The sequence below is a fragment of the Colossoma macropomum genome, unplaced genomic scaffold (genome assembly GCF_904425465.1).
Source record: "Colossoma macropomum unplaced genomic scaffold, Colossoma_macropomum, whole genome shotgun sequence".
NCBI lineage: Eukaryota > Metazoa > Chordata > Actinopteri > Characiformes > Serrasalmidae > Colossoma > Colossoma macropomum.
In genome coordinates this window covers 29,263-54,320 of record NW_023495286.1, presented here as the reverse complement: position 1 = coordinate 54,320, position 25,058 = coordinate 29,263, and the positions used below count along the sequence as shown (strand labels likewise).

The 25,058-nt window shown below is 40.7% G+C and overlaps 1 pseudogene; it reads right to left on the bottom strand.

Moving 5' to 3' along the window:
- The window catches only part of LOC118801603, a 41,659-nt pseudogene that overhangs the window by 3,572 nt on the left and 13,029 nt on the right, over positions 1-25,058 (bottom strand).

Sequence of the window (25,058 nt, the reverse complement as noted above, 5' to 3'; positions counted from 1 at the left end):
TTAATGGATGCCTGAATGGATGAATATTTGCTGTGCAGTCTGTTTTCAGTAGACTGCTTTGTGCAGATCTGTTGGAAAGAAATGTGTTAGTCTAATTTTTTTTTTTTTTTGCAAGATTTGCAATGAATATATTTCAGAGATTGTGCACTTTCAGCACACCGGTATAAAAAAAGTGAAAATTAGCCTAAACTACATCAGTAACAATTTAACATCATTGATATGTTTGTTGTGAGACTTCAATCTTTTGTGAAAGCTCATTGTTCATCACTGTGTCTCGCTTCAACAGAGCCACATGATATGAAGTATCTTATAGTAAGATGTGTTAACTGTCAACCACTAGTGGCTTAATACTTTTTTCAATCGAATACATGTGTGGATTTAGTGGTGTTCAGATGAGTGAATAAAAATTAAATCTGTATGTTTGAATCTTTTATAAACGAGGCTCTTCTCCCTAGTGTGATGTACCTGCCTGTTTCAACATCCACTCTTGTCTGGTCTTCTCAAAATAATGATATTTCCACATAAGAAGATGAAGCAAGGTATCTGGTGTCATAGTGAGGCTTTAACACTCCAGAGTAATTTACATTTACATCAACCAACCCTTGTTCTCCAATGACTTTGAGACATCACGCACAGCCAAAAAAGAAGCTAATGGAGTGCCGACCATATGAAAGGACTAAAAGTGGAGTCAACAAAAAGTTGAGACTGCAAAACACAAATAGAGCCAAACTGTAGCAGTTCAAATAACAGTTAATTTATCTGGTGAAGACTCCAAACCACAACTAACTATCAGCCAAAAGCCCCAGATGTTGCAAACCAGCTGAATATCTTTTACTTAAGAGATGAAAAACAAAGATCTTCTGCCTCCCTCCTGCTGAGCTACAGTCAGTCTTGTCTGCAGCCTCTTCACACCTCATTTATGCCAGTTCTCACCTTTAAAAGGACCTACGACTCATTCCATCAGCACTGAACATCAGGGCAAAAGATTGGCAGTGTAGCTGGCTCTAAAAAGTGGGTGACCATGACCTCAGAACTGGTGCTTCTCAGGGCTACATGATCTCTCTTCATCTACTTTCTATGATACCTTGTACTTTTAACAGTGGCTCTAAACTAACAATGAGCATGTAACTCTAGTAAGACATCTGGGATAAAAGCAGACAACTCTGAACCCCCTTTAGAGTAGAACCACAAATGGGACAAAAACACCACAACAGTTATGAAAAAGCCAAGCAGCCCCTGCATTTCTTAAGTAAAGTAAAATTGGGATGTCTCAAACACTGCTGGTTCAGTTTAGACAGTCATTATCAAAAATAAAATAAGCTCACCAATTATAAGTTACAGTGAACTGTGTGATGTGAAAAGAAAGCCACTGGCTGCTGGTTCTCCACCCTCAAAAACCAGTATTCATCTAGGATGTGGAGGAAGGTGTGGCACCGGTGGCTGTAAGCTACTGTCACACTGAACTGGAGCTGTGGATGTTCCATATTTAAAGCTGGCAAATAAACCAACATCACTTTTTGTAGAGGAAATTTAGGTATATAGTAAACTACGTAGTTTAACCTAAAATGTCATTGGTGTGGTGCAACCTATTTTGATTTAGTAACGTGCAAACTTGAACTTAGGAAACACCTCACTCGCCTGCATCTGAAATTACATAAAGGGTTCACCAGTACCCCCACCAATCAAACTTCAAAGGCAGCCCCCCCCAAACTTAACCCAGACCCCCAGTCAAATTTAACACCAACCTCCTAAATTGAAAAACACAACAAACTCACACCAACCAACACCCCTTACCCGAATTAAACCAGCAGAGCATGATTTTTTTTAGTACCAGCATAGTTAAACTATGACTCCAGCAAAAAATTAGCCTTATAAAAAAATAGGAGCAGAAAAATAAACTTGAATATAAGCAACAAATCCTGGACTTTAGTGCTTCTGAACGATTTTGCAGTAATAACGACTAGAATCGCAAGTGAGTACAGGAAATAAAATAAAATAAGAAAGTATGATTTCTTTGTAATAACTAAACCTTTCAGGAATGTGAAAGCAGTGTTAACTGTGATCAGAGAGACATATGGAACAGTGTTCTTTAACATTGAGAGCACCCTGTCTGCAGACTCTTCACACCTCATCTCTGTCAGTTCTCACCTCCAAAGGCCATACGATACACTTTTGTCCTACCATTTAAACGCATTTAGCATTTAATATAAACACTCGAAACTGCAGCTGAATCTTTCAGTATTTATCAGCCACCTCAGCCCAGCAGACACACAGGAGTTAACAGACTATGAACCCGCTTTTAGAGCAGTTTTACACACTTTCAGTGCAGATTTAGTGTTGAAAACCAGTACAACTCTTAGTAACTGTGGACCAGGAAACACACAGATACAGAGAACGCTCACCTCGCAGGAGGATCAGGATTAAACCTAGAACATATCTGGAGTGACTGCAGTCTATCAGATCTCTCCTCTCCTCTCCTCGCGCTACAACCAATCTTAACCGCGTGCTCTAGGTATATTTCTATAGAAACTCTCTGTTTTGGCCGTAAAGCAACCACTATAACCAGAAACTGCGTCGGCAGAAAGTAAAACTGTCGCAAACTGTCTTAAAGAACGAGCGCCACTAACTAAATTACAGCTGGATTACATAAATAAACAGCTCTATTTCTGTAAGAGTGAGTTATAAACAGTGTAAACAGAGTGAAAAAGAGATAAACAGCGCTTTACCTTCAGCAGATCAGCTCCTGTTTCTCTCTATTTCTGTAAGAGTGAGTTATAAACAGTGTAAACAGAGTGAAAAAGTGATAAACAGCTCTTTACCTTCAGCAGATCAGCTCCTGTTTCTCTCTATTTCTGTAAGAGTGAGTTATAAACAGTGTAAACAGAGTGAAAAAGTGATAAACAGCTCTTTACCTTCAGCTGATCAGCTCCTGTTTCTCTCTAATACTGCAGAGCTCTTCTTCTTCTCCTCTTTGTTGTCTTTGGAGAACTAGCACCTCCAATTAAGGTCATCACTGTGTATCTGGGGCAATATTTTTCTAATCCCACTAGCAAACCCCACCTCCTGTGCTACAATTGGCTAGAACTTCATAAGAGCAGCCGCCCGTTTGTTTACTGCAGCAGTTTTGAATCTGAAATATTCAGATTCTCTGTGGACAATGATTTATGGAGGCTGGAGACAGTTCCCAGCAAGCTTCAGCAGTAGGGGTTGAACGCACCATTCAATAAATGATTAAAAGTGAAATTTTGTCAAACAGGATATCCGTCTCAGGCATTTACTGTCCAAGGAACACAGTAGCGACTGACTTAGAGAATATCTCTCCCTGGCTAACTACAGTAATTCTGAAGCTATTTTCACTGTTTTGTTAAAGATGCTGCCTGCACCCCTGCAGGCTGCTAAATCAAGGAGAATTTAGACTTGAGCTATTGAGCCATCCTAAATCAGCTGTGAGCAGCTGTGGAAAATGTCAGCAAAGCTAACCAGTTTTAAAGCATGTTAGTGCATGTTTTAGCCAGTGTTTTGAATGAGGCCAGTAGCCTGCACTAGTCACTCAATGAAGTGATTTGACCACAATATGGAAAACTATAGCTTCATGAAATTTGAGTTTTAAGTCGTGATTAAATGTAATGAGAAGTGTTTGCTTACTGTTATTGTGGAATATCATTTACAGAGTTTGTAGCACTGAATTTTGCCTTTTGGATCTGATACTGTAATCTGTGAACATTATTACATTTTGGAAGTGTGTTTCCACAATGGCAGTTAATATGCTCTTATTACTTTCTTAAAGAGACACCCACTGATTATGCCTATTATTGGTTTATTGTGTTTTATATTTTGTTTTCTTTATTCTCCTATATTTGCTTTATTTAGTATTTCACTCTTTTCTTTTGGTATGCCTTTTACAATTTTTACCATTTTGCTATTATTGGCTGTACTTACTGCTCTACTGTTTGTTTCCTATCAGAGTCCCTGTGAATCATGTTCAAAAGCAAGTCTTCATGGCACGAGTGCCCCCCTTGCTGATGCCTGTTAGGACTGCAATAGTAGTGGCTATAAGAGATACCGATGATGACTCTAAGCTGTTGTGGATGTTGGGCTCTGTGTTGTCTTTTTTCGTTCCTTTGCAGGTGTCTCATGGAGATGCTCAGTGTACCACACCTGACCTTCCTCTCCATGGAGCCATGTTTTTTTTTTATTTTTTTTGCACAGCTAAATATATTATCAGCAAAGATACTTTAAAGAGAAGCATTCAGTAAAAGTGACATACACATAGCATTAGTGTCATTGGATGGGTGGTAAACGTTTATGAAAAGTTTCAGAAGCTGTAGAAGTTTATCAAAATTATATAAATTATTACAATTAATTAATACACTAAGACAAAAACAATAATAACAATAATAAAATGATCAGGGGTACAAAACAGACTCAGAATGAAGCATACTTGACGTTCAACAGTAAGAAGACAGTACACCACAACAGAAATCAAATTATTATAGAAGTATTTTCTTAGCATCTGAAGAAAATTTAATAACTCAAATAAAGTCAAGAAACTACCGTAGTCTATTAGAATTCCTGCTACAAGATATACACACACATAATTATTAATGCACTAAATTTGAATAATAAAGCAATTGTTAAAAAGACAGAAATAATATATGATGTATAATGTCGTGACCATCTCTAATAAACACAACAGCAGTGTCACAGAGTCTCTGATGAATCATCACAGTATTATGGTCATTTAAAATCATGGCTGGGGAGAAGCTCCTCGTAAGAACCCAGAGATCTCCAACTGCAGCCAGAATTACATGAAGTTATACAGTCCCCAAAAGGGGAGTTGGTACATTTCATTCATAAACAGAGAACAAAGCAGTTACAAAACACTGGATACACATAACTGTAATATGAATAAACAAGAGAACATTAACACAAAGCCATAATTAATTCTCTGAGGAAAAAAAGGTAAAACCAAGGCCTGGTATGTAAAAAGTGGCTGATTTTGTTACAGCCCAGCACATTCCTTGCACACACACACACAAGAGAGAACGAGAGAGGAAGTTCATTGTGAACTTATGAGTAACATATAACATTATAGCATACACAGATCATGAAGATACAAGTGGTAATACTAGCTATATGAATGGTCATATGTTAAATTACAGCTTCCATAACATAACAGTAAGATAAAGTGAAATAAGGGAGTATGACATACATATAAAAAGTCAAAGTCAAGTCTATTAAATTCCTCAAATGACATTTGAGGAATCTGGTAGTTGGAAATCAACCACTGTTCACTTTTGTGATAACTGGACAAAGTTCATTTCATCTCTATATGATACAACTGGTCTATCATACTGTACTGAAAATTACCTCAAGATTCTAACATGATTTTAGATTTAATTTGAAATGACATGCTATTTAGGAAAAAGAATCAATTACATATTCACATATGACATTATTAAACAACAAAGTACAGATGAGACACAATGTTGAGAACTTCCTGTGAAATTCTCATTTCAGTTTTGTTTGTTGCAGAACTGTCTTTTTGTAGATTAATGATGTTTGTGGTTTCTCCATTTATACTTTGTGTCTTTGTATTACAGTTGTTGCAACACATGGGTTAGTCATAAACCAGGACATACCTTAGCGTACGGCAAGAGGAAGAAAGAAGGATAGGGGGTCCCTTTTAAGGGATACTTGGTCCAGAATTGTTTTATGGTTGGTTGAGTAGAACTGAGCTGTCATTGTCCCTGCAAAAAATAATTCAGAACATTTCTAGGCATGTTGGATGCTTTTACGTACAGTATGGGAAATAAGAAATAAGTAACATCTTTTGAATTGGAGCATTTAAATCTTTTAAGGGAGTTGACTCTTCCTTGGTTTGAGTCCTGGGTCTCTTTATGCTGTCATGATGGAGACCTCACAGAGGATCTTTGGGGGCTGATGCTGGATTCCAGAGGTCAGATGGGGCCAGAATACTTACTCTGCTTGGTAGTCCTTAGAAAGCTGAGCAGACTTCAGTTTAAGAAGATTAGAGTTAACGGTGTCTCTGTGATGGCTGTGCGTGTCTCTGCTTAAACAGCACAGGTGAGGTAAATGTGTAATGAATCAGCTGCTGCCTTTGAAAAACAAACATGTGGATGTTACTAGGGAGAGGGTTCTAGCACTTGCACCTGGTAACTTGTCATTGATATTTCTACTTTTCTGCTCTGCCCCTGTCACAAGCAGGTGAAGACGAGTGAGAATACATGAAGAGAACAATGCAGGCTGTAGATTCATACACCACACAGCAAACACCTAAAACAGCACAAGAAACAAAAGAAAGAGACTTAATGGCAGCACAGAAACAGTAGATATCACAAACCATTAAAAGAATAACTGTCTGCCAGCATTGTCTCTTAGGGAGGCACTTAATACACCATCAGTAAACATAATGAACATTTAGAAAGCGAGTGCTCATAGCGTGTCTTCATCCTTTGGCAAGCACCCACCATGTGTGAATCAGTTGCATCCTGACTGCCTACTGCCCAGCACTCTCTCCAAAAAGTATACAGATATGCTATTTTAAGATGGGTTAATCCACACAACATTATCAAAACATCCCACCCATATGTGCCTGCTAAATCTCATTTTAAAAACATTCTGCCTATGTGCTCACACACATGCTTCAGCACTCTGTGATCTTGTTCTACATGCCTGTGTTGCCCACAGCTGTGTTGCCAATAGCATCAATAGCATCTGTTGTTGCTCATGGGCATATCCACTTAACAGTAACTCACACTTGACTGGAGCAGCTCTACCAGATCAGGAAATTTGTCAACTGTACAGATAAGGGCCATCATATGACTACATGCAGTAGTATGCCTGTGTTCCTGACCTGCAAAACCTAAAAAAAGAGCCTTCCAAGGCCCAAGGTTTTCCCTGAGGTTTCCCTCCTATTTCTGTCCATCTGTTCAAATCTATATGCTGTTCTGCTAAAAGTTTATGATCACATTTCCTTCTTCAGGGCATATTTGTTTGATGTCAGGGCTGAACTGAAGTTTCCTTGAAGAAGGTATATACTGTTCTACCTCCCTCTATGTTGAAACCACTGCCATCACTTAGCTAAGGACAACATACCATAATTTTTTTTATGCAGGTATGATTTTAAACACTGTTTACACCGCCTTTGCAATGAAAAGGTAACACTTTATAGTTGGTTGTTTTGCATGTCAGTCAAATATACTATTTGTTAAAGCAGGTGATTTGAGTTCTCTCTCTCAAACTACATTTCTCATCGTGCTCAACATCAGACTCCTACTCATGGGTAAACTGTAAACTCATCCAGCTTGAAATAATAACGTAACTGTACAATCTAGTGCGCTAAGCCATGTCACTCATGGGTAAATCTGTTTAAAGCCTGAGTGTATCGCAAGTGGCCGAGAAAGTTCTATAACTATCACTTAAATCAGCAACAGCCCTGAACACTCATACATAAATGTTTCATGCTATGCGGAAAGTTCACACAACACACTTAGTTACATCTGTTATCTCACATGTAACTTAACAATCAACATATGACCAGAATTTCATTTATCCAGCAAACTGGATGGTAATTTCATTTTACCACCAGCATTTTTGCATCATTAAGTAAGTGACTTAATAATGAAACATTGCAGTGAAGGCGAAACCAAGGTTTTTAATGACTTGAGCTGGTCGAATAGCTGATTTGTCAACATCGACAGTGAAGTTGGAGAAGTTGGAAGCTAAAGCTTTAGGGCTTATTTCCAGAACGTATACACTACGAGACGTAATGAAACTGTAGGATATTCAGGGCTAGTAACATCAGCATAGCAGTGAAACTTCAGACCAAGTTTTCAAATGATCTGACCTACAGGTGAAATATATAGTATAAAAAGGACAGAGTCTTGAGGCAATCCCTAAGCAATCAAGAGCAAACCCAGTAATGCCCATAGCTGAATGTCTGGAAATGCCATGCCACGGTTTACTGTGGCAAGTCTTACTAGTAACAGAGCATATGTTCAGTAGGACTGTTTTAAACAGACTGATGGTTGAAATTCTGGAGGAGGCAGAGGTACACTATATTGCCTAAAGTATTTTCTCGTCTGCCTTCACACGCATGTGTATTGCGCTTGGTGATGAAAGGCTTGGATGCAGCTGCTCAGCCATGGAAACCCATTCTATGAAGCTCTGTATGCTGTTCTTGATCTAATCTGAAGGCCACATGAAGTTTCGAGGTCTGTAGCGATTGACTCTGCAGAAGGTTGGCGATCTCTGCGCACTATGCGCCTCAGCATCTGCTGACCCCGCTTAGTAGTGAGTAAATTTCACGACTGGACTTATTGCACAGGTGGCATCCTATCACGGTACCATGCTGGAATTCACTGAGCTCCTGAGAGTTACCCATTCTCTTACAAATGTTTGTAGAAGTGGCCAGTGAATGTATCTTAGTTGATGCACAAAGACATTTACACCTCATAGCTTAACAAGTAAAACTCTAATTGGGCGTGCGTATTTAAGCTTTTTTGAAAACAATCCAGAAATAAAAATCATAACCATTTGATTGATTCATATCCAACTGGCATAAGACCAGGATCACCAAATGTAGTACCACATTAGCATTCAGCCATTCCAATGTTAGGCAAACACTGCAAATCACACCCATATTGAGTGCAGAGAAGTGGTTAGACTACACAATGCAGCAAAATTGCCAAATCAACTTTGTAAAGGTGGAAACTCACTCTATGTAGATGCAGTTAAAAGAGGTATAGGAAAGGTGAGAGAGGGCTTTGGGGTGGTTGGCTAAAACTGTTGCTATTGGGTGTTCAATCAACAAATCAAAATCCGGCGAAGTTTATCAGATAGTAATCCAAAGATCCAAAACTGGGAAATCCAAACACACTAACAAATAAAGACAGTAAAGCAAAACAAAATAGGACAAAAAAAGATAAATAAACAAACAGCACCTGACAGAAGCAGCAGCAAAGATGTGTTCCTTGTACTCTTAACTAGATGCAATCCAGATTCTGAAAATCAAAGCAGAATTTGTTCAAACATTTATAAATGTCTCACTTTTGGTGTTTTCTAATGATCTATTTACATACTTGCTCTTTTAAGTTGAAAAGTTTGAGGTTAATAAGCCTCCTCTATAACGCTGGCTGGGGTAACAGGCCATTAACACTCATCTGTTTATCTAAAACCAGATGTCCTCAGAGTCTACTTTGGCTTTTTTGTGGTCTTATTCTGGGTTTAATTGAACAGAGCAATAGCAAAACACTAAGGTGTGAAGAGAACTTGGACAGTGCTGGGAGTCAAATGCTAGGTGTGGTGTGTCTTATGTGTGGTGGCCTCAAGTGTAAAAATACTTTATAATGATATTAAGTCAAAATCCTCACACCTACTAATACTTGTGAAAAAACTACAGGAGTAAAGCTCAGAAAATATGTATTGTGGAAATGTTATGCATCAATACACAGTCAGATCAGTGGACCCCTATAACCTCTGCCACAACTGAAGTCTGACCAAACCATTCTGCCTCAACAGTGAAAATTGCTGAGTAACCCATACTATCTTCTTCTATTCAGTATTTTAACAGCATAACTCAACTCACCATTGCACAGTTCGGACAGAGAACTCAATCAGGGCTACTTCATCTCACTCAGCACAGCAGAGCTAGTTGAGCAACTGAATCACAACTCTTCGTGGTTCTCAGAAGAGGAAATTTGAAAACAGGAGCATTTCTTCAACTCTGACAGCTTGGATAGTTTCCAGATTGCTGGATTTGTTGTATTTTCCATGAGCTGAGTCACTTGAAAGAGTCAGACACTGCATGCTGTGGATGAGGCATGGATGTATATTATAAATGCCTTCTCACAAAAGATTTTAGCAGGTGGACCAGGTCTCTCCAGTCATCAACAGTCCTTTCTTCCCTCCCCCATTATTTATCTTTATCCCTGTTATTAAGTGACATCAAATATACCATTATTTTAATAAATAATAAAAACTTTAATATTTTGGAAATCACCCAAGAGACTGTTTATGATATTTGTTGTTAGTTCTGCAAACTGCCTACTGTCAAATTTTAACCCTGTTTTACAAAGACATCTGGGAAAAAAAGCCATTTAATTTTCTTTGCATTTTGAGAGAAGAAAAAATCAAAGCATTTAAGGTCCTTCTGTGATCATGATAATAATGAAGGACAATTTAATTACTGGCCCAGGTCAGAAGCCAAAAACCTTATTTTTTTAATACCTTTGAAATACATCAAACTATGCACAAGTCTTAAAATTTTAATGACTAAATTCCCATACTATAAGCAGTGATGTGCTCTCTCTCAGGTATGACTCCGCTGGTGTTTATTGAGGGAATCAATAAAAAACTCTTTCCACACTCTGAGCACAGATAAGGTTCCACACCTGTGTGAACACGTTGGTGTATTTGGAGATAACTTGGTACAGTAAAACTCTTTCCACACTCTGAGCAGTGATACGGTTTCTCTCCTGTGTGAATGCGCTGGTGTCTTTGGAGACTACTCTGTGTAGTAAAACTCTTTCCACACTCTGAGCAGTGATATGGTTTCTCTCCTGTGTGAATGCGCTGGTGTGTCTTCAGGGTACCACTTTCTCTAAAATCCTGTCCACACTCTGAACAGTGATACGGTTTCTCTCCTGTGTGAATGCGCTGATGTATCTTGAGGGACCAACTTTCTCTAAAACCCTGTCCACACTCAAAGCAGTGATACGGTTTCTCTCCTGTGTGAATGCGCTGGTGTTTTTGGAGACTACTCTGTCCAGTAAAACTCTTTCCACACTCAAAGCAGTGATACGGTTTCTCTCCTGTGTGAATGTGCTGGTGTTTTTGGAGACTACTCTGTCTAGTAAAACTCTTTCCACACTCAAAGCAGTGATACGGTTTCTCTCCTGTGTGAATGTGCTGGTGTGCTTGGAGATTACTCTGTCTAGTAAAATTCTTTCCACACTCTGAGCAGTGATACGGTTTCTCTCCTGTATGAATGCGCTGGTGTGCTTGGAGATTACTCTGTCTAGTAAAACTTTTTCCACACTCAAAGCAGTGATAAGGTTTCTCTCCTGTGTGAATGCGCTGGTGTTTTTGGAGACTACCCTGTACAGCAAAACTCTTCCCACACTCTAAGCACTGATATGGTTTCTCTCCTGTATGAATCCGCTGGTGGTTCTTCAGGGCACCACTTTCTCTAAAATCCTGTCCACACTCTGAACAGTGATATGGTTTCTCTCCTGTGTGAATGCGCTGATGTCTTTGGAGATTACTCTGTTGACTAAAACTCTGTCCACACTCTGAGCAGTGATACAATTTCTCTCCTGTGTGAATGCGCTGGTGTTTCTTGAGGGACCAACTTACTCTAAAATCCTGTCCCAACTCTGAGCAGTGATACGGTTTCTCTCCTGTGTGAATGCGCTGATGTCTCTGGAGATGACTCTGTCCAGTAAAACTCTTTCCACACTCCACATTTGAGCAATGGAAAGTTCTTTTTTTGCCTGTATCATTTTGTGTTGGTCTGCGAGGTGTGTTCTTGTGGAGAGCAGGAGATGTTTTCTGAGTACCAGAGCTCCTGGACACCATGATTCTGGAGGGGAAAAAAGTAGGTGGGGGTTAATACACAGGTTGATTAGGGATCAACGTAGATAACTGGAAAAAAAAAAAACTTTGTCCATAAAACAAAGGGCCCCATTTCACCAATCATTCTTAAGAAGAACTTTTTAAAATCTACTTAGCAGTTTTCATTAAGATTCTAACATTCACAAGTGTTTTCTTATTTGGGATTTGTTCTTAGGTAAGAGCACAAAGGTTCTGTAGTTTAAGAACGCCATGAATCTGACATAGACTTTTTCTTAGGACCTTTCTCACGAAAAATTTAAGGAAACATTTAGAAAGGTACTGGTGAATGAGGTCCATTGCTTAATTGAGGTAACACATCATTAATTGGGGTAATGTTCAACATTACTTGGGGGCCATTTGTGTCAACAACATCCCCACATACCCAAAACTCATTTACCTCCATCGTAGTGGCTTATTAAAACATGCAATAAAACATGTTCTTATTGATCACTGAACATTTAACACTGAGCAATTTATCTTACACACACGAGAAAGCAAAGATGTGCTTTACTATGATCACAGGTGGCCAAAATTCCAATAAGATCACATGGACATGGACAATGAGACATACAGGCTGCAGGCTGTTATTGATAAGCTGTTTCTAAAAGTAAGTCATACAATGAGTCACACCAGTTCCTATGCAGGACATCATTATTGGCTAAATTCACCATAGACGAAGGGCATGCCCAGCAAAACGCCCAAGAAATCTCATTACTGATCTAAAATCCAGCTCTCTTTATCGGACTTCTAGACCATACTCTGATCTAAGAAATCGGAGTATGCTGTTTAAATGATCATTTGAATAATCAGATGACTGTTACAATCCGATTATGATCAGACAATTAAGTGCATGTAAACATACTCAATGATATGTTGTATTGTTTTCAATGTAACACAGATCAAAAAATCTTATCAATCATCAGGAGATAACAGACTCATTGCTGTTATGTTGGCAAAGGGAGGCTGCAACAAAGTGTTAAACGCAGGGACGCCAATAACCGGTACAAAATGTTTTGTTAAAAAGTGTTTTTGATAACATCGGCACCGAGTGAAATTCCCTGAACATCCTGTACTCAGCCAGTAAAGATTCTGATTCTGAAAGAGATGATAAAAGTGGCAATGGTGGCAGATTCAAATGAGCTTACTCAAAGAAAAGGGGCTGAAATTTGGAGTAGGAACCAAAGACAATTAGACTTTAAACCTAGAGGACAGCTGTCTCTGTCTACAGTCAGACTGAATAATGATCTGAATATTACAGCACTGTTTAAACTCTGAGTGATGCCTTGATGTTTCTGATGACTCGTTATTGATGTGAGATTTCTGTTATGTCTGTATACAGTGTATGTGAGACACTACTTCATACTGCACTACCTGCAGTCTGATTATGAATAGAATCAGTTTACTGTTGAGACCTTTGTCAAAAAGGAACTTTTTGTAAGTTTCTATGTTTTTTTTTGAAAGTAAAGAACAAATTTGAGTTTTGACTGAATTTTGACTAGACTTTCCGTAAAACAGCGTCAGACAACCATTTATCTCCATAACTGTGACAAAACTGCACTGTAAAAGGGTAAACCACAGTCGATGTTAACTAAAGCAGCTAGGCAGCTAAGTAGCACATAAAATCTATGAGACAGATTGTAATTTAATAAATAACCAATTAATTTATCTACAGATAGATTGGCTAGGGTAGAGGTTGAGTTGTGAAAGCAGAGATCTCTCCAGGTTTCGGGAGGTAGATTTATCAGTTAATGACTGTTTTCTTCTTTTCGTTTGAAAACCAATGACAGTGACCATCCAAGCAGACTGTATGAAGAGAACTCAGTACTGAAAATGCTTGTTAACAATTGTACAAAAATTTCTGCAAAAATTTAAAAGCCTTAAATGTTGCAAACTAGCTAAACATCTGTCATTTAAGAACTGAGAAACAAAGATTGTCTGCCTCCCTCCTGCTAAGCTACAGTCAGTCTACAACACCCTGTCTGCAGCCTTTTCACACCTTATCTCTGCCTGTTCTCACCTCTAAAGGACCTACAACCCCCCTCCCCACCTCCCTCTTCTATCACCATCACTGAACATCAGGTCAGCCAAAAGACTGGCAATATGACTGGCCCTGATGATGTCTCGCCTGCATACCACACAGTTATGGCCATCTTTGCTGAAACTAAGTAAGTTAAATGAATAAAAGTGAGTGACTCTGTATGCCTCAGAACTGGTGGTCCTCAGAGCTGTGTGATTTCTCCTCCTCTACTTTCTCTAAACCAATGAACTTCTAACAGTGACTCGGTTAAACTGGAGATCAATAATTAGCCCACATACCAGAAGCACCCTGTTTCCACTTGGTCACTTCATGCATACTGAGTATCAGGATTAAATCTAAATAGGATCAAGCTGAACTGGAGCCATTAGCTATAGTCTCACTGAACTGGAGCTGTGGATGTAAGCTATGGTCTTACTGAACTGAAGCTGTGGATGTAAGCTATGGTCTCACTGAACTGGAGCTGTGGATGTAAGCTATGGTCTTACTGAACTGAAGCTGTGGATGTAAGCTATGGTCTCACTAAACTGGAGCTGTGGATGTAAGCTATGGTCTCACTGAACTGCAACTGCGGATGTTTCATATTTGGAGTTGGAAGTTAAACCAGCTTAAATATTTAAATAAGACTAAGTTTAACATTAAACTAGTTTGTATGGTGCAAACTGTTTGATTTAGTAATGCAGAAACCAGAACTTAGTGGACACTGACTTAACGCCCCCAAGAGACGTTAACCAGGACCCCCCACACACACTCTAACTTAAAAGGCAGCCCCCACACACACTGAACCAGGGCCCCAATACAAAAAACATTAACCCCACCTCTAAACTGAACAGCAAACTCATATCAACCAACAACCCCCGCACGCAAACTAAACCAACAGCCCCCCAACACCACCCTAAACACATTGACTTCAATGAAATGATTCAAAAAGTAAAATGAGCATAATATAAAATGAATAGAAATAAATTGAACGTACCAGCGTATTAACTCAAAAATTTAATTATACAAAAAATGTAATTAATCTATAAAAATTTAATTAGCTAATTATAGAATAGCTTACAGAAAATCAATCAGTATTGAAACTGAAGTTTGTTTCTCTCTCTATTTCTGTGAGTTATAAACAGTGTAAACAGAGTGAAAAGAGATAAACAGCTCTTTACCTTCAGCAGATCAGCTCCTGTTTCTCTCCAAAACCGCGAAGCTCTTCTTCTTCTCCACTTTATTTTCTTTGGAGAACCACCGTTACAGAACTTGCGCCCCCAACGACGTTAACACTGTGGATCTGGGGGCGTTATTTTTTTAATCCCACCCGTATTCCGACAAACCCCGCCTCTTACGCTACGATTGGCTAGAAGCAGCTGCCCGTTTATTTATTGCAGTAGTTAGGAATTTGAACAAATATGACGTAAAACAATGGAATAATGATGACGAAACACATTCAATAAATAAATTATCGTATAAACAACTGCAGGAAATTTGGTCAGAATTGATAGAAAATGAATGCAGCAGATTATCATAAATTGTTGGAGCACAGTTTGTATGCATGATGCATGAATGTGGTGCATTTTGACTTTTACACACTGCCAGGTTGAACCTTCAGCAGCAGCAGTGGATTAAAGTGAAGTTTCTGGAGTCGCCACCAAGCAAATATTCAACCAACAATACAGGCAAACTTAGCCTCCATCATATCCTCAGTTATCTCCATCATATCCTCAGTTATCTCCAGGCTCCTAGGACAGAGTTACTAATGCACTCTGTTAACACTGTATACTGTAATCAGTCTCTCTTAACAGAACTTACTGTATGTGTGGCTCTTTGCTGAGCTGAAAAACTAGTCATCCTGTGAAGTCTGATGCTCTTACTTCATTTGACGTGATTGGGTGCCCACTGCTCGCCAGTCTTCTGGACCAGTTTGACCACCATGGAGCTTCCTGCTGTACAACATTGTGGAAAACTCACCTGCACACAGCTGACCCTCCTGATGATACTGCTGCTGCACAGGCTTGAGCAATTTAATGATAGCCATTGTTTCACCTGCTTTTCCCCTTTCTCTGTATTTTAATATTTTACATTTATGTTCAAATATTCTCTGTACATAATGCTCTTTTGTTATTGTCTGCTATCCTGTGTTGACCAGAGGAGGATGGGTTCTGTTAGGGAGTTTTTCCTTGCCAATGTCATCACTGGTTTGCTCATCAAGGCTTGGACCCAGATTTATTCCTGTAAAGCTGATTTGTAACAATGTCTGTTGTAAAAAAAAGTGCTGAAATAAATAAATTTTGACTTGACTATCTATAATCCTGGGGGGATTGTGAAAATCCGAGATGAGCATTACAATCAACAATCTACTCTCTAAAAGAGCTGGAGACACTCAGGTGATCTTTCTAAAAATTAGAGTTTGAGTTATAAACCCTGTTATAGTTCACATATTTCTGATATTCAGGAATGAACACTTGTGCATTGTCTTTTGGTGAAATGTCTCATTTTCAATGCTGAATATACTTTACATATGAATCACATAGATCTGGAAAATTTCTAAATGAGGGGTGAGGTGATATTGCTCTCAGGAAAGATAACGATAAGATGAGTCCCCCTTCCCCAGCTCTGCACAATCTGCAAAAATATTTAACTTTTATTGGCTATTCAGAACAATGTTCTGCAGTATTTTTTAGAAAGTATTTGAAGCAGACACTTATTAACCCTTTTCAACTCACCTGATTCAACAGCAGCACATCTGGATGTAAGGTCTTTCACTCTCATATGTTGCTGCATCAAATTTATAAATACCTATTAATCCAATTTTCCTAACATTAACTTGGAAATCCAACTTTGAAAACAATGTTTCATCAGCTGTAAGTTGGTTTTGTTCTTGCATGTGATTTCTTTTGTCATTAGCTTCATGAATCTTCCTTTCCTCTTTGTTTTTATTAAACTGTATTCTCTGCCCTCACTCAATATATCAGCAGATCTGACATAGTAAAGCAAGGAAAATAGATAGGAAAAGAAGTTTCATTCAACTATTTGAATGTAGTTCTAACTTTTGTACTTTTACCAAAACAATTTGATGTAACAAGGCGTTATGGGAAAGTCGATAAAAGAGGTGAAAGACATAATAAATAACCTCAAGCCCACCTCTACATCTGCAACATAGAGTTAGATCAGTTCAGAAGTTATTTATCAGACAGAAAACAATGTGCCTCGTGATCAAACTCCATCACTGATCTAAAGACCATTATAAAGACTGCTGTCTAACTAGAGCGTCTCATTTATCTGTCTCATAAGGATAGATGACGGTTGGAACGCTGCCTACTTAGACAGCTGCCTAGGTAGACAGCGGCTACTTAGAGAGCTCACTAGGTTTTGGGACACACCCAATGAGAGGATAAGGTCTGCATGCTGAGTTAAGGCTAAACCCACACTGGTCAGCGCTGCCTAGCAACTTCCTTGCCAATGTGACGGTCTCTGCTGAACAAGCTTGACCCTCACACAGAAAAGGCTTATGGACTGCAGTTTCATGTTTTTCTTGGAAACTTGGCTAAACAACGTTTCTAACAGTGTGATGGAACTACAGGGGTGCACCCTATCACTTAGAACATCAGAGATGATATGTCAGCTACAGCTTCGGGTAAGAGCCGCGGTGGTGGTGTTTGTATTTATGTAAACAAAGCATGGTGCATGGACTCTGTTGTTGTTGATACCCACTGCTCAGCTGATCTGGAATTCCTGATTATTAAGTGTAGACCCTTCTATATTCCACGAGTTTACCTGTGTTGTTGCTGCTGCATTGTATGTCCCCCTAGATGCTAATGCTAATGTGGCCATGAAAAATCCTTGTGCTGCTATTAGCAAACTGCAAACTGTCCACCCAGACGGAGCCTTCATTGTTGCTGGGGACTTTAATCACATCAATTTGAGATCTGTACTTTCACAGTTTCTTCAAATTGTCTCCTGCACCACAAGGGGACAAAGAACTTTGGGTCACGTTTACAGCAGTGTGGCTAACACCTACAAAGCCACCCCACCCCACTTGTGACAGTCTGACCACTTCACCTCCTTCCCCAAGTACAGTCCAGTCATTAACCATGTGAAACCCACAACAAGATCTGTGAAGATCTGGATGGAAGGGGCAGTTCCAGCACATAGAATGGATTGTGTTTGCAGCCCAGGCCACCACAGACTCTCATACCAACATTGACATTTACACCAACTCTGTCCTGGAACATATCAACAACTGTGTGAACAGAGTGACAACTCACAAAATAATAAAGACCTTCCCTAACCAGAAGCCCTGGATGAACACAGAGCTTCATATCCCACATGCACAAATCATTAATAATGAATGTTTTCAAAAAAAGGGAAATTCAAAAAGGGAAACATAAAACCAAATACTCCAAAAAAGGTTTATTGAATGGCGTTATGTTTTCAGCACAGCATTTTTTAAAAAAATGAATTCAAACAAGAAAAAATACAATGCCAGTACTGAGGTGTAGACTTATCAACAAAAACCCTGCCATTAAAGAAGCGATAATTAGCTGCTTTGTTTTCAATTGTAATAACCTGACATAAAACAGATTTTATGAAAACAGAATTTTGAACACTGATAGAGACTGATAAACTCTGCTCATGTCATCACAATAATAAAGGTTAACTGGCAATTTGAACACAAAATACTACCATGCTGAGTTTTACAATGTCAAATTAAGAAGTGTGACCATTGAGAAATGACAATTGTATCAGTGAAACACAGTTCAACTAAAATGAATTGGAGTATAAAACAATACAATATAAAATACTACAATATAAAGTAATACCAGCCAATATTGTTAAGTGTTAACATAATTTCCAGCCTCTTAACAATCATTACTGGTATCAGTCACAGTTTTCATATTGGTTGGGCTCTAATCCATGTTCTGGAATTCAAATCACTTAAAATTCTTGCAGTTCATCACTGCTGTAGTTGACAGCTGAACGGTGAACTGAATGGTAACGATCTTTACGACCTTTTTTTCAAGCTCTCATTGAGGAAGCCCATTATTTACAGTTACCATCCAGTACCTGCTTCAGCCAACCCTACATTAAACTGAATCAAGTGTGCTGCTGATGAAATTGAACAAATCCATGCAATGTTTTCCTCTATCCGACATATTAATAACTTTATTTAAAACAGGGCTGTCACTATTGATTATTTTAGTAATTGAATAATCTAGCGATTATTTAGATTTTTTGATGTACACTGAAATTGTAATAGCCATTACAATTACAACACTGAAAATACATGATAAGAATGAGTGCGCTGCCAGAGGAGTACTGGCACTACTGTCCAATTAAGAGTCTGACCAATTCATTGGTTGGCCCAAATCAGCCAATATTTGCAGCCCACAGTTTTATTGGGGTTATGACCTCTCAAAGGGTGGGTGAAACCTTAGAAGAAGAATGTTCACTCTATAGCAGACATGGAGGAAGTTGGATCTAAAGAAGTGGTGAAAGAGGTTGGTTTCAGAGGAAAACAGAGGCCACTCCAGATAAAGTGGCTAAAAAAAGGGCGTGTGGGAGGCTGGCTCACCATGAGGGCCTGACGGAGAGGTGAAAGAGGCTGACCCTGGCAGAGAGATGTAGGAGACTGACCCTTGCGGACAGGTGTAGGAGGCTTGCCCTGGCGGAGAGGTGTAGGAGGCTGACCCTGGTGCGGAGAGGTGTAGGAGGCTGGCCCTGGTGGGGAGAGGTGTAGGAGGCTGGCCCTGGCAGAGAGGTGTAGGAGGCTGGCCCTGGCAGAGAGGTGTAGGAAGCTGGCCCTGGCAGAGAGGTGTAGGAGGCTGGCCCTGGCGGGGAGAGGTGTAGGAAGCTGACCCTGGTGGGGAGAGGTGTAGGAGGCTGGCCCTGGCAGAGAGGTGTAGGAGGCTGGCCCTGGCAGAGAGGTGTAGGAAGCTGACCCTGGCAGAGAGGTGAAGGAAGCTGGCCCTGGCAGAGAGGTGTAGGAAGCTGGCCCTGGCAGAGAGGTGTAGGAGGCTGGCCCTGGCGGGGAGAGGTGTAGGAGACAGGCCCTGGCGGAGGAAGCTGGCCCTGGCAGAGAGGTGTAGGAGGCTGGCCCTGGCGGGGAGAGGTGTAGGAGACAGGCCCTGGCGGAGAAAGCTGGCCCTGGCAGAGAGGTGTAGGAGACAGGCCCTGGCGGAGGGGTGTAGGAGGCTGGCCCTGGCGGGGAGAAGTGTAGGAGACAGGCCCTGGCGGAGAGGTGTAGGAGGCTGGCCCTGGCGGAGAGGTGTCGGAGGCTGGCCCTGGCGGGGAAAGGTGTAGGAGACAGGCCCTGGTAGAAAGGTGTAGGAGACAGGCCCTGGCAGAGAGGTGTAGGAAGCTGGCCCTGGCAGAGAGGTGTAGGAGGCTGGCCCAGGCAGGGAGAGGGTGAAACCTTAGAAGAAGAATGTTCACTCTATAGCAGACATGGAGGAAGTTGGATCTAAAGAAGTGGTGAAAGAGGCCCTGGCGGGGAGAGGTGTAGGAGGCTGGCCCTGGCGGGGAGAGGTGTAGGAGACAGGCCCTGGCGGAGAGATGTAGGAGACAGGCCCTGGCAGAGAGGTGTAGGAGGCTGGCCCTGGCGGGGAGAGGTGTAGGAGGCTGGCCCTGGTGGGGAGAGGTGTAGGAGACAGGCCCTGGCGGAGAGGTGTAGGAAGCTGGCCCTGGTGGGGAGAGGTGTAGGAAGCTGGCCCTGGCGGGGAGATGTGTAGGAGACAGGCCCTGGCGGGGAGAGGTGTAGGAGACAGGCCCTGGCGGAAAGGTGTAGGAGGCTGGCCCTGGTGGGGAGAGGCGTAGGAGACAGGCCCTGGCGGAGAGGTGTAGGAAGCTGGCCCTGGCAGAGAGATGTAGGAGGCTGGCCCTGGCGGGGAGAAGTGTAGGAGACAGGCCCTGGCATGTCAACATGACTGAGCTGCGATAGTTAAACGCGCTCGGTGCTGCAGGCAGCTGCATGTATGTTTAAAAAAATCACTGTGTTACTGTGTATGTTTTAGGACCACTTTAGACCACCACGGCCATGTCTCAGCTTTCACACAATCAGGCTACACACACCACATCGGACGGTAAAGTTTGTGTGACATTCGTAGTTACGTTCTGTCTTATTAGATTAATTACACTTGCGTGGCCAAATTAAAGATGACAAACACAACAAATCCAGTTTGTACTGAACTGCGCTGTTCTTTTCTTGGTCTTTTTCTATTCCTTTATTTTTGCCAATAGGTTCAGCTCACGCTATCACTGTGCTCGCCCGCGTCTGCTTCAGAGACAGAGACCGTCTCAAAATTACAAGACGAAACTAGTGAAGCTATTATTATTATTACTAGTAGTAGTAGCTTTAGCATCTCTGTAAATAGCTCTGCTGATGCTTCTGAACATATCAGCAGATGTACATACAGAGACAATAATAATAATGCTAGTAATGATAGCAGAAACACTTTCTTTTCGTAATTTTGAGAATTTTCAGACCGAAGCGCCCGTGGGAGCAGCAGTGTGAGAGTTGAAGCTTCATCAAATAAAAGATTAGGCAAAGGGAAACACGTTTTGACTGTTTCTGAGGGTTATTTTCCACACTTTTAACCAAATAAGAGGATTGTGTTACTGGTATATGTTATTTCAGCAGATTCAAGAAAAAAATAATTAAAAGTAACATTACCATTTTTTTTGTGGTTGTGTTACTGTAGATTTTTCAAATGTTTTTTATGTAAAAAATAGTAAAATCTGACTACAAAAAAAGCAAATAAAAAATAACATGGTTAAACTAACGTTAGTGCTTGCACTGGCTAATACAGCTTAGCTAGCTAACGTTAGCTGGCTAGTTCCACACACCACAAAATAGGTTAACGGTTCTAGCTAATGGATGTTTCTTACATTAATCACTCAAATTTACTTCTCTGTTTTCTTTACTTGTTTTCTTTCCTAAAATAGACAGAAATATTAAAGCTGCTCTTAGAACATTTTCACATTTTCCAATGAATGCTAACAGTTGCCTCTCATAGCACAACCCAGCTAAGCTAGCTAGCTAGCTAGCTAGTTACACAGCCGGGTGAGGGAGATAATGTAAGATTAAGAGTATGTCGTTATTAAACATAATTAAAGAGAAATCTCGAATGTTAATTTAGGTTGGAATTAGACAATTTGACTCACTACCTCAGCTAACATAACTAGTTAGCTAGCATTGATGTCCTCCCCTCTAGCAACTCCACAATTTAGCTTATTTGCTTGTCAAACTCAATAACATATTAAAAGTTAAACAATAAAATCCAAGATTCCTGATCGTAATTCTAATAAATATGCAAAAATTTAAAATACAAAACACACCTTACCTCAAAAGCAGCAGCAAGTTTTACAGTCAAAGTCAACTGACAACTGCAGAGGACTGAGCGGAAAAAAGGGGAGGGGCAAATTTTAAATGAGGCGCGTCAGTTTTAAACATCCGGCCCAAATGCGCTCTGAGTCCACTGACCGGCAATGTGTCTAGTGCTGTTAACAGTTACTTGGCCCAAATGTGGCACAAGTCCGCAATGCAGATGCGACTGAACATGCTTGCTGTCTGGGTTCCTTCAGGTGTGGAGATTAGGAGGCTTACAGCTCAGCCAGAGCCAATCTCAGAAGAGGCATCTCAAAGGCTAAACACTGTTACAAACATCTAACCCCCATATGTGCCCCCTACCAACTATGCCTCACTCCCCAATGAGCTTAACCACTTCTATGCTTGCTTCGACAGGAGAAACAAGGTGGTCTTCTCCAAAAAAGATTTACCACCTGATGAGCATCCACTCACAATATACACCACTGATGTCTGTTACATTCTGAGCAAGGTGAATGCACGAAAGGCAGCTGGGCCTGATGGAGTACCTGGCTGTGTGCTAAAAGCCTGTGCTAAGCAGTTGGCTGGGGTTTTCACAGACATTTTGTTGCTGACTCCGGCAGTTGTTCCAACTAGCTTCTAGACCACCACCACTGTGCCAGTGCCAAAGCATTCGACTGCTTCAGCTTTGAGTGACTTCCGCCATGTTGCACTCACCTACTAGTTCTTTCACATTTGAAGTCCTGTCTGCCTGTTACACTGGACCCACACCTGTTTACCTATCACTGCAACAGGTCAGCAGAGGACGCCATTTCCACGGCGCTCCACACTCTATTGACCCACCTTGACTCTAGTTCAGCATTTAACACAGTGATCCCCTCCAAGCTGATCTTAAAGTTTAGCCAGCATGGTATTAGCATGTCTCTGTGCAGTTGGATTCTGTACTTCCTGACTGACAGACCTCAAACTGTTAAGTTAGACAAACTCTTCCTCCCCCATCACTCTGAACACTGGCATGCCACAAGGCTGTGTGCTCAGTCCTCTTCTGTACTCCCTGTTAACCCATGACTGTATTCCTGTTTATGGCTCTGGCTTTGCAGATGACACCATGGTGACAGGCCTGATCAGAGCTGACGATGAGATGGACTACAGGGACGAGGTGCAGCACCTGATGGCATGGTGTTAGGACAACTTGGTGCTCAAAACCCAGAAAACCAATGAGATCATAGTGGACCTCAGGGGGGGTAGGAGCTAGACACACTCCCCCCATCTAAATCTGCAGAGCTGAGATAGAGCGCGTGTCTGATTTCAAGTTCCTTGGTATTCACATCTGATGATCTTACCTGGTCCCTAAACTCCGCCATTATGGTCAAGAAGGCGCAACAGTGTCTTTACTTCCTATGGAGCCTTAAGAAAGCTCACCTGTTTCCCAGGATACTGGTGAACTTTTACCACTGTATCATTGAGAGCATACTCACAAACTGCATCTCAGTGTGGTACGGCAACTACTCTGCATCTGACCGCAAAGTGCTCCAGCAAGTGGTGAAAACTGCCCAATGCATCACAGGTTCCCAGTTACCCTCCGTTGAGAACATTTTACATTTCCTTTTCATCCCCCTCTCATATGGCAGGCATTACAGAAGCCTCCGCTCCTGCAGAGGTTCTTCCCTGAGGCTGTGACCCTGTTTTATGCACTCAGGGTCAGGTGTATTGCACTCACTGCACTGTATTGTACTTTATGTCCTAGTATTATTTTGCTATGCATATTTGCACAGTCTATTACTGCACTATTCATATTAGCACCAACAATTACTGGACAAGGTTACTCTGCATACTTATCTTTACATATGCTGCTCTCACAGGACATACTACCCCATTGTACGCTCTCCACTCACTCTGTATATATATTTATTTTGTATATATATTTATTTTGTATATATATATATATATATATATATATATATATTACCACTATATACTCTCCTTTTGCACTTTATATGTGAATAATACTGTATTTTGCACTTCAGGCTAGACACTAACAGCATTTCATTGGCTCTGTACCTGTACTCTGCACAATGACAATAAAGTTGAATCTAATCTAATCAATCTTCCCTCATACTACCATCACATGTTGAAGGCATGGTCTCATACTTTGTTTCACAAGCAACTGTTTATATGTACCACCTGGGGTTTCAAACAGGTAAGAGTGGCACACCTATATATTCGCACCACAGAAGTGTACTCTGTCCAGTTCCCTAGGTCAGAGGGCAGGCACTACCACATGTACTTTTGATTACCGGCCAGGGAAGTGTAGAGTAGTTAGCTTTTGTTTTCTTTTGTAGTTTAGCCAGGTACTTTTTTGCCATCCTCAGTTTGATTCTGCCAGTGTGGTACTAGGTATCGTAGGACAGTGTTTTTATTGTGATCAACTGGACAAGGTTTCCAAGTTATGACTGATGGTTGAAATTCTGGAAGAGGCAAAGGTACCTGCATCCGGTTTGCAGAACGAGTAAAGAAGACCATAGTTAATTCCATGGGCATTCGTATTGATTCTAGAAGTTTGTGTATCTAGATAATGGGAATATAGGCCTCTGAGACATAGTGAGCAGTGGGAGAGCGTAAGGTCCAGTAATTGTATTTTATTTGACACAACATGCCAATTACACAACATAACTTGGAAAGCACAACTCCAAATGGTCATGCATATTTAAGCTTTTTATTTCATTTGCTGAATACATGATCCACACAAGGCCACTTGAACCAAAGCGACAATCCAGGTAAAAATGATAAAAAAATAAAAATAAAAAAAACAGGAGCTACATAATCTAGAACTAAACATCATAACCATTTTGTTGATTCATATCTAAGTGGCATAAGACCAGGGTCACCGAAAATGAAATGCATCAATACATAATCAGACTTTTCACTAGCGGACCTTCACAACCTCTTCCACTGAAGCCTGACCAAACATTCTACCTCAAACTACTCGTCTGCCTTTATCCAGTGATTGTTATGCAGTGAGAACAGTATAATTCAACTCTCCACTGTGCAGTTTAGATGGAGGTTTCAGTC